The following is an 11,134-nucleotide window of genomic DNA, read 5'->3' as shown; positions in this document are numbered from 1 at the left end:
TGTTGGGTGTTTTGTTCTGTGCTCTTTTTAGGAGTTCTCCCATCTAGAGCAGTCCCTGTAAGATGCCCTGTAGAGGTGGTTCGTGGGAGGCAAATTCCCTCAACTTTGGCTTGTCTGGGAATTGTTTAATCCCTCCTTCATATTTAAATGATAATCATGCTGGATACAGTATTCTTGGTTCGAGGCCCTTCTGTTTCATTGCATTAAGTATATCATGCCATTCTCTTCTGGCCTGTAGGGTTTCTGTTGAGAAGTCTGATGATAGCCTGATGGGTTTTCCTTTGTAGGTGACCTTTTTTTCTCTCTGGCTGCCTTTAATACTTTGTCCTTGTCTTTGATCTTTGCCATTTTAATTATTATGTGTCTTGGTGTTGCCCTCCTTGGATCCCTTGTCATGGGAGTTCTGTGTACCTCTGTGGTCTGAGAGGCCATTTTCTCCCCTAGTTTGGGGAAGTTTTCAGCAATTATTTCTTCAAAGACACTTTCTATCCCTTTTTCTCTCTCTTCTTCTTCTGGTACCCCTATAATGCGGATATTGTTCCATTTCGATTGGTCACACAGTTCTCTTAAAATTCTTTCATTCCTGGAGATCCTTTTATCTCTCTCTGCATTAGTTTCTCTGCGTTCCTGTTCTCTGTTTTCTAGTGCATTGATGGTCTCTTGCATCTCGACCATTCTGTTTTGAAGTCCTTCCAGAGCTTGTTTTATTTCTGTATTCTCCCTCCTTAGTTCTTGCATATTTCTCTGCCAGTCCATCAGCATGGTTATGACTTTTGTTTTGAATTCTTTTTCAGGAATACTGGTTAAGTCTATCTCCCCAGGTTCCTTCTCAGGGGAAGGTGTAGAAGATGTTGAAGCTGTCTGGGTTAGTCTTGTCTGGGTCAAATTTTTTTGCCTTTTCATGTTGATAGGTGCAATGGTGAGCTATTGACTCGTCTGTCAGCTGGGAGAGCCAAGACTTTCCACTTGCTCCTGGCCTTTCTTTACTGGGACAGCTGCGGCCCCTAGTGGCTTGTGTTGGGCAATTGTGTGTAGACTCAGTCTCTGTATCTTGCCCGGCCGGTATGGAGGAAGCTCCCTTGCTGAGGGCGTGGCCAGCCTCAGGCTGCTGCTCTGCTATGGCGGGGCCCTGGAGGGGTAATGGACGGATGGCTGTTTGGCTGTTTACCTCCATGAGGGGTCTCAGAGCTGTTGCTCAGGGGGTTAGTGCCCCCGGAGTTCCCTGGAATTTCCAGCTGCTGGACTGTGACCTAGGAAGCTTCCGTCCATCTGTGGGGTCCCTGTCCCTTTAAGACTTTCAAAAAACACTCGCTTTTCTTTGTCACAGGGTCGCTGGCTTTGGACCCGCTCAAAGGTCTAACTGTGCTGTTTCCCTAGTATCCAGGACCCCATGCATGCACTGTGTCTGAGCTCTGGTGCGGGTGGCTAGGGCTGGGTGTTTAGCAGTCCTGGGCTCCCTCTCCCTCCCCACTCTGACTCCTCTCCTCCCACCGGTAGCTGGGGGGAGGCGTGCTCGGGTCCCGCCGGGCCGGGACTTGTATCTTACCCCTTTCACCAGGCGCTGGGTTCTTGCAGGTGTGGATGTAGTCTGGCTGTTGTCCTGTGTCTTCTGGTCTCTCTTTTAGGATTACTTGTATTTGTTGTATTTTCAAAAATATATATGTTTTTGGGAGGAGATTCCCACTGTCCTACTCATGCCGCCATCTTGGCGCTGCCCCGTCTTGAGATGTTTGTTAATAAAAGTTTAGTAAGTATCAGAATGTCTAACAGCATGCCATCTGAGCTGTTTGAGACCTTTGTTTTCAGCTGCTAGTAATACTGCACAGTGGCCAGCCCTCCGTTACTCCAGCTATCTTTGGTAGCAACTGAAAATAATCTGAGTTAAGTTGGTTCCGCTTAGTTCATAGAACCATAATGTATTTTTTTAAATTAGCCTGCTTTTCTTTAATAGTAATACATCTTACATATTTCTTGTTATTGTAAATTTTTATTTCCATATACTTCCTCCCCACAGAATTTTATCCTAATGTAATATTTTTATGTGAAAGCATTTCTTATTCATCAAATATTTCTTTGAAATATATGCACATAAAACCTTTTTTAGTTCCCTATAATCACAGTATTAAGATTATTTTGGATTGAAATATTAGTACAATTATTAGCACAAATTGATCAAATATGAATATATTATAAATACTGGTAATCACTAAACAAAAAGAAAACTTATTAGAAATGTATTGATTAATGAAATGGATGAGGGCTATCAGCAGATTACTCATTGCTAGGGTGAGAATTCTATTCCTATTTTTCACTGTTATGAATGTAAGAATTGGTACTCCCTATCTACATAATAAGTAGATGCAAATAGAGGAATTTGAATTTCTTCCAAGTTCTTTGCCAAATTACAAAGTTATTTTTTCATAAAAAATTATTTCTAGTGCTCTATCCACAGACTGCTTTCCTTCCTTCCATCCTGTTGAAAGCCAGTGATTGGAAGCTGATCGACTTGTGGAAGGATTAGTTGCTGGGCTGAGTACTGACCTGGTGTCATGGTTTAGACTTGCTCCTTTGCTTGAGGTCCTGGGGCCTTTACATGCAGGGCAGGGATCCACAGAGGGTCATGGCAGAAGGCACCGAGCCAGGTGGCACTCAAGGGCAGACCCGCTTTAGGAAAGTGGGAGGATGTGGCAACTGGGGCCTGTGAAACCACACATGCCCTGTGTCCCTTGGGACATCCTCAGGGTCCTTCAATACCCCAGTCTGAAGTCTGATGGTTTATTTAGCTTCACCATGAATCTGACAGAGTTTGGGAGAGGATTTTGTACTGCAAAAAGGTGGGGGTTTGAGGAAAGAATTTGAACTATGTTTAAAAAGGTCCCCTTGTGGCCCAGAGGGACTGTGGACAGGGGTGCCAGTGGCAACTCCTCTTGTGGCGCCTAGAGTAAGATGGCCTGAGCTCAAGCCACTGGGGTCCCTGCTCAGATCCTTGTCCAGGACACCTGTGCACACCCAGAGGCGGTAGGGCAGGGCCCACCCCTCAGTGGGGAGTGAGCAGACTGCAGCCTGCAGGACAGCTCTGGCTGCCTCCTGCTTTTGTGTGTCCGGTGAACAAGCATGATTTTTATACTTTGTGTAAAAGATTTTAGTTGAAAAAATTTTTAAATATTTTGTGACACATGAAAATTATATGACATTCAAATTTCAGTGTCTGTAATAAACTTATCAGAACATAGCCACGCTTATTTGTTTATATATTGGCCTGAGCCTAAGGCTGCTTTCCACAATGCCAGCAGAGTTGAGCAGTTGCAATAGAGAGCAAATGGCCAGCAGAGACTAAATACTATCTGGCCTTTTATAGAAACAGTTTACTGACTGTATTTTAAACCTCTGGAGGGTAGTGGAGTATGCCACCCCAAAATGTGCCACTTAGGCATATTGGTTATTTTGAACTGCAGGCACTTGAAAACCAGCAAATTCTGAGACAGCCTGCCTCTGAACTCCCTTACCTGCCTGAAGACAGATACTCCAGAAGGACCTCAGGCATCATAAAAACTCTCCCTGGGAGTTTCATCAACCAGATCTGATCCCGAGACTAGACGTCAACAACACACCCAGACAACCTTTGTCACAAACTGTCCTACCTCGCATCTAATCTTCTAAGGGTCGATTCACCATCCCTAAAGATCATGTGCTCTCCCCTAAGAGGCCTACATCCCTCTCCCCATTCCATGTTGACACGGTAGTTAAGCCTGAATTCTAGGTCACCTCAGGGACTCACCCAGCTTTCCCTGGGTGTCTCCCCTGCATACAGGAGGTAGGCAGCCATGTCAGTTACCTTCTGTTGGTTTTTCTCTGGTTTACCCAAGATCTCAGCAGAGAACTCAGAAGGGTAGAGAGAAAATTATCTGTCCTTTCCTCCACCTTGTTGATGGATGGTGGTGGTTCTGACTTAGGCCTCCAGCAAGAAATATACTCAAGCCCTTGAGAAAGAATTCATTACATGGGAGGGGAATCTGGAATGGTGACTTGGTCTAGGGTCTGGGCAAAGTCACCATGAAGGAAGAACTGGCTTTGGTACAGTAAGAGACTAAGACTTGAAGCCCCCGCAACTAGGGGTAGAAGCCACTATGCTTTAGGAACCAAGTACCTGAGAGCAAGTTGAGGATCTGTAACCCTGGGACCCCAGGCAGGGGCATGACAGGTGGGGCACGTTTAGCCATGGGTTTATTCCGATTTGTCTTCCCTTGAAACACCACACTGTCCAGGCATGATTCAGGCCATCACGGGGACACCAGGGCAGAGGAGAGGGCTCACTGGACTTTGGGCCACCTGCCGAAGTGGTCATGTGGAATGTGGGTCTAGGAGCAGGAGGGGTTGGGGGGCCAGGCATTGCTAGGCCTTCAGTTTGGGGGCTGCTGATTCACAGATAGCAGCTGGTTCAGGAGGCCAGTCTTTCAGCAGCAGCACTCAGTTACAGGGGTGGGCCCAGGAAAGCACGCGAAGGCACGTGGCCAGATGGGTGTGATGAAAGATGAAATTTCCAGGCTTGGAAATTTAGGGCATCAGAAGGCATGCTCCTGAACTGACAGGCCATGGAACCTAAGCTACACAAGAGAGGGAAAGAGTATCATCTGGAGCAAGCAAAGGGTCAGAAGGAGATGCTCCAGCTCCTGCTTTTGAAGGAGTGGCTGTTGGAGGTCATCACTGGTCCAGCGTGACTGGTGGGACGTGTCATCTGAGGGGGATGGGAGAGGCAGGGCATGGAGAAGAGAAGGCACGGATGTCACCTGTGTCACCCATATGAGGTTAAAAGCATCCAGGATTCAGGCAGGATTTGAAATGGAAGAGACCTGAGTGCCAGGTGCCAAAACCTGAGCTAGAAGAAGGGAGATCTGGGAGGTCAGTGATGACAGCGACAGGAAGGGTAGAGGGTGACACAGTGGCTTAAATGGCAAAGGGTAGGAGAGAAATGGCCTCAAACGGATAATAAATAGTTATGCTTGTGACAGGTGCCCTGAATGAAAGATACCAGGTACTCTGATGAAACCAAGGTGGTGTGGGAGTCGGGCTGATGGAGACTTGGAGGTCTCTCTGGGGAAATGACATTTAATTGGAGAATTAAAGAATGAATGGGAGTTTGTTAGCTTGGCCTGAATGACTGACACTGAAAAATAGCCATAGCTACCTCCCCTGTGCAATGAAAAAGGATACTGTGGGCAGCGCTCCAGGCTCCGTTGGGAAGAGGGGAGAAGCCTGCTTCCAATCCAGCTCTGCCACTTCCAGCAAGGGAATGCAGGAGCTGCCCCCTGCCCTTCTGTAAAATGGGGCAACCACAGTTACCTCCTCAGCTTGTTCTGAAACGCAAATGTGTACATCACCAAAACACAGAGTAGGTTTCATGTGGGGATTAGCCATTACTTCAGGAGAAATATTTCTCCTGAAATTGCATCCAAGCACAAATTACAGCAGGTTTCTCTCTGCACACATTTAATCTTTTCAAAAACCTTGCGAGATAGGTTAACAAGAAAAAACCCCAAAGACCAGTTTTCCTTTCCTGCTTTCTGAATCCACATTGCCTCAAGCCTTGGCTTTACCTGCATTCTCTGGTTGAGACAAGAGGCCTTTTGTTAAAATCTGGGACATTAGGAGCTGGCTTCCTGCCAAATTGCTTTTTAATTTCTCAGATGCCCAGCTCTCAGGCACTCAGGTTTGTATTGCTTCGCTTTCTAGGTGGGCAGTTGCTGCAGAAGAAGCCAAGGGTTCAAGTGTGTGACTGTGAGGAATGACCAGTGCCACTGGGCAGGCTGCATTCTGCCTGCCGGATCCCCAGCTGGGTGCCATGGCGCCACCTTGGCACCTTGGCCAGCGGGCGGCTCACTCCTGGGTGTCTGGGTTGGGTCGGTCTGAGAGCCATCTCAACAGTCTCAGACTACACACCTGATCCTAAGACAGGTAAGTTATCTGTATGGATGACGATAGAAGGATGCCCCCCTGATCATTACCAACAAGCTGTTTGAATGATGCAGGAAATATAGGCAACCTTCTCTTTCTTTTTCTGAACCTATTTTCATATTTATTTCACTTGGCTATATTTTTGGAGTGCTGTAGGCTGATCTGAATCTTTTCTGGAATCATCAGGGCCATCCAGGAAGGGGAGGGCCTGAATCTGAGTGCTCAGGGAGGACCGGGTGGGGATAAGAGCAGCTGCAGAGCGCCCCCCAGGAGCTCTGGCAGCTCAGACAGCAGTGGAGCCGAGGGCAGATAATACAGGATGGCTAGCTTTTCAGATCATGTGATGCATACCTTTGACTCCTAGAAAGACCTGGGGAAAGTTCGGCAAGGAGAAGTGATCTGAGCTGACAGGGGCTTTCTAAACTGAGCGTTGGAAGTCAGCATGACTCATTTTGCTCTCACTGAGCATTCTGATCCCCGCCCCCTTCTCTACCTCCTCCATTTGTCACATCAACCTTCCTGAAGGTTGTGGCTCCTTTTGAGCCACAGATGGAAGATGAGGTGGCTTGCTAGAAATACATTTATTCATGGCCCACCATGTGCCATAAATGTATTCTGAAAGATATCCTCTGAGGTGGGTCTGCTTATTCCCATGTTACCTGTGAGGACACTGAGGCACAGAAATTGTTTACTTGCCCAGAGTTACACAGCTAGTAAGTGGCAAAACCAAGAGCTAAATTCAGGTGTGACTCATCCCCTTTTTACATGCTGGGGGGAATAATTCATCCTTTGGGACCCAGTCAGCAGTATTTGATGGAGCCAACATAAGATACCAGGAGACCACTACATCCCATAAGGCTCTTACTTTCAGCACGCTGGTCCCTTGCCTGCTGCCCAGATGCTGCAGTCCCTGGGCAACGTGGAAGCCTCTGCCACATGGCAAGTCCTCCTTCTCACTCTCCCTGAAACAACTTCTCTTCCAAACCCCTTGCTCTGGCCAACTGCACTCAGTTGAGCTGTTATCAACCATGCAAAATTAACAGTACCAGGCAGTTAACGTACCAGGTGATGAAACAACTCTGCAAAAGATTAGTCTTTGCACTAGGGGTTAGCTAAGGGGCCAAATCTAAACCTGCAACTCAACCTTGCCAATTCAGTCAATCCCAACCTGGACTTACCTCTCTGGCCTAGGTCTAAGTCCAACATAGCAGTAGGGGAGGAGGAAAATGCCCCAGGAACCTTGGCCTGCCCTGGCTGTGACACCTTTTGCAGGGTTAAGCAGATGGCTGGGGCCCAGCAGAGCTCTGAGGTGTTGCCGGGTGTCCTAGAAATATTAGTGGACACATGAACCCCACACCAGGCACTCAAGAGCAAATTCCTGTACACCAGCCCCAGGAAATGTTTGGAATTGAAAAAGAGGAATGCACCCTTCTGGGTGCTGAGGTAAATTTGGGGCAAACCAGAGAGGAAACCAAAAGGGAAACTTGAAGCTGGAAGACTTAATTGTCTTTCTGCAACTTTGTGAATTCTGAAAAATGGTGGTACTGAATTCTGCTAGCCAGTCCACCCCACTTGCCTGGAGCCACTTCTCTGGGTTGGCAGTGATCTGGCAAGTGCCAGGTGGCCTGGCTTGTAGGAGTGAAGCATACATGTTCCATAGGGCACCACTCTGAGAGCAGGGCAGCAGAAGCCTCCATGCCCACAGACACTCATCCCTCCCAGCCATGCTGGCTGCCCTCTGTGCCCTGGAAACATCTGAAATTCCCAGCTGGTTGGCACCAGTCTGCCCCTTGCTTTGTGCCTGCTTCAGGTCTCAGCAGCCCTCATTCCCACTGTCAGGTGGAGTCACATATGTACACATGAACTCTTCCAGAGGAGGAGCCCAGCCTTCTTGATTTTGTAATAATTAGAACTGACAGTCCCTAGCAAAATACTCCTTCCAGAATTCCTGAACTCCAGGCCTGTGTGTTCCATGGCTGCTCAACCTCTCCACTCAGACACAGACATCTAACGGACATCTCAAAGCTAACATGCCCAAAGTGAACTCCGAAGCTCCCCCCTCAAACTTGTCCTGCATTCAATCCTCTCCATCTAGGTCAACACTAGAACCATCCCTCCAGCTCCTCAGGCCAAAAATCTTAGAGTCAAAATCCACATCTAGTCTGTGGAAAGTGCTATTGACTCTATCTTCGAGGCATATACAGAATCCAATTATTTTTATCACCTCCAAACACAAGCCAGTTATCTGTCTCCTGGGTTATTATTATAATAGCCTCCTGAATAGTCTCCTCCCTTCCACCCTTCCTTTCCCTCAGACTACTTTTACTCAGAAACCACTGTTCTTTTTAAAAAATAAGTCAAATCATATCACACTCAGCTAAAAAACCCTCCAAAGGCTTCTCATCTCACAATGGCCCATGAAGCCCAATACAATCTGGTGCCCATAATCACACACACATCTTTCCTCTAGATTCCTATTACTCATGCCCTTGCTCACCTACTCCAGCCACCCTGGCCTCTGATTCTTCCTTGAATATACCATATGGTCTCCTGCCTCAGGGCCTTTGCACCTGCTGTTTCCTCTGCCTAAAGTGCCCTTCCCTTCCACCCCCAAATATCACTGTAGTTCTCTGTTAGAGTTTTAAAATATGTTCACAGATTCTTTGATAATCCTCCTTCAAGGAGTGAAGCCTACTTAGTGACTTAATCCTACCCCTTGACTTAGTGACTCAATCCTAAAGAACAGAATAAAACAGAGTGATGGTGTGTGACTTCAGACACTGTTTCTCTGCAGCTTGCCCCTTATTTGCTCTCTCTTGGATGACTTACTCTAGAGGAAGTCAGCTGCCATGTCATGAGGACACTCAGGTGGCTCTGTGGAGAGGTTCGTATGGTGAAAAACAGAGGCCTCCTGCCCACAACCAGAGGAGAGAGCCACCTTGGAAGCAGATCCTCCAGCTTAAGTTAGGCCTTCAGACAATGCAGCCCCAGACAACTGTTTGCAGCCTCATGAGAGATCCAGAGGCAGACCCACCCAGATAAGTGGGTCCCAGATTCCTGACCCTTAGAAACTGTGAGAGATAATAAATCTTCGTTGTTTTAAGCTTCTAAATTTTGGTGTAAATTGTTACACGGTAATGGATAATCACTATGCTTGCTTCCTTGTTCCCTTCAAGTTTTTGCTACACTGTCACCTTCTCACAGATGCCTTCCTTAACCACCCTATTGGAAGTGGGATCTCCTCAGCATGCCCCAGTCCCCTTCTGCGATTTCTTATTTCTTAGAGCACCTGCGGCCTTGTAATGCTCTGTATAATTCCCATGTTTCTTTCAATGTTTGTCTTCTCATTAAAATAGAAGTTCCAAGAGGGCAAAGAATTTTGTATTTTGTTTACTGGCACATGGTCAGTACTCACTAAGTATCTGCCCAGTGAATAAATGACTACATGCCTTGGCTTCACCCTCTGAATTTATTTCCTGAATTCAAGGTTCATCTATTTTTTTCAACTTGTTCTGGTGCGATTTTTCAAAGGATTCCATCTGGGATTTTCCTTCTTTTTTCACTACCACACAGGCTGAAAAGGCCACTTGGTTTTAGAAAGTGATGAGCTCACCCAGTCTCTCTCCTAAGAATGGGTCTTCTACAAAGATAAGCACCTTGAAGGCTGGTGGGTATGTCTTTCACACTTGACTGGTAATTGTTTCCAAGGAGTTTAATATAGTCAAACAGGATCCAAAAGACACAAACAGTCCAAACAGCAGATATCCCAAGCAGAAGTTAATCTGATTGTCCTTGGTGCCAGGACACTTGAGTCTATCATGTGTGGCCAGCCCGCAGTCATGTGGCACCAGAGGGGCAGCTGTATCAACAGGGCCCTTGCAGGCTGACACACAATGCTGCCAGAGATTCTGCTTCACATAAGGGAGGTGGAAAGAATGAGTAGGGAAAGGAGATGGAAATCCTCTGTACCAGGAGTTGTGAGCAGGCCTGAGTAGAGAGGGCAGATCCTAGAGTCAGGGCCCACGTTCTTAGAAAGCCGAGTGCTTACAGCTGTTGTGCAATCACAACTGGTGGTTATCTGCTCATTAGCTAAGTGTACTTTGAGGCCCTTCCAGTAGGTGGTATTTCCTGACACATTGACCAGGGTATCTCCACCCTGGACACAAATTACTGCAATATCCTTGGGATACAGTGTCTGTATTGCCATAATGACCAAAAAGCTACGTAATAAAAAGCCATTTTCTGAGTTCAGGGTGTTGTGCGTCCTCTGGGTGACAGGTGTGCGCAGGAGGAACAGTCTGTATGTACATCTGGTTCAGGCCCTTGCTCCACATTAACCGGCTGTGGAGGTCACGTCACATCTTGGGGTCTTGGTTTCCTCAGCAGAAAAATGACTGCTTTTAGCTCCCTTATCCTCTTCTGGCCCCACCTTCCTCTAAATTGCTGGAGACACACAGTAAAAACCCCAGAGGGTATGGGCAAAGTAGGTAACACAGAACCTGGCACAAATCAAGGGGCTGTGATGTTAGTTACTCATCACAGTAACAGTCAGCAGTCCACAGCTAGGGTGGAGATTTGCAGAGGCTCGGACACCCTGGCTGTGAAAAAGGCCACATATGGCCACTGGGGCAAGGACCCCCAGCAAATTCCAAGGCTGAACTTGTCTAGTATGCCTCCCTGCGGAAGCCCATCTCGCCCACCCCGCCCACCCAGCCTCCATCTCTCAGAGAGGAAGGAACCAACCTTCTTTGCTCTCCTCTGACCCTGTCTTTGAGAGTATCCCTCTCACTTCTGGTGATTAGCTAAGCTGAGCTCATTTTTCACCCTCAGTGATAACACCTGGAACAACTTGTGTATTAGGTATGCAAAGTTTTTGCAGTTTACAGAGGTTAATACAATCGGTGTTGTCTGGATTTTAGGCAAAGTGGAGGGAAGCCCTCAGGCTCAGGGCACTCCTAGGCTTGGGCTGAGCCCTTGACTCACCTTCCCCAGCGTTCTGACCTCTGGTGTGGAAACTGGCACACTGGATCCATGTCATGTGTCACGGTGCAGGTTACAAATAGCACAGGGATTAGCAAACCCATCCCTAAAGTACTGGTTCAAGGGCAGGGAAAGTTACCAGTTTAATTCCGGCAGATCATTAGTGAATGAGAATTGGAAAGGGGGTTCTAAGGCAAAGAGG

Source organism: Manis javanica, chromosome 1 (assembly GCF_040802235.1).
Source record: "Manis javanica isolate MJ-LG chromosome 1, MJ_LKY, whole genome shotgun sequence".
NCBI classification, from domain to species: domain Eukaryota; kingdom Metazoa; phylum Chordata; class Mammalia; order Pholidota; family Manidae; genus Manis; species Manis javanica.
This window is presented reverse-complemented; position numbering follows the sequence as displayed.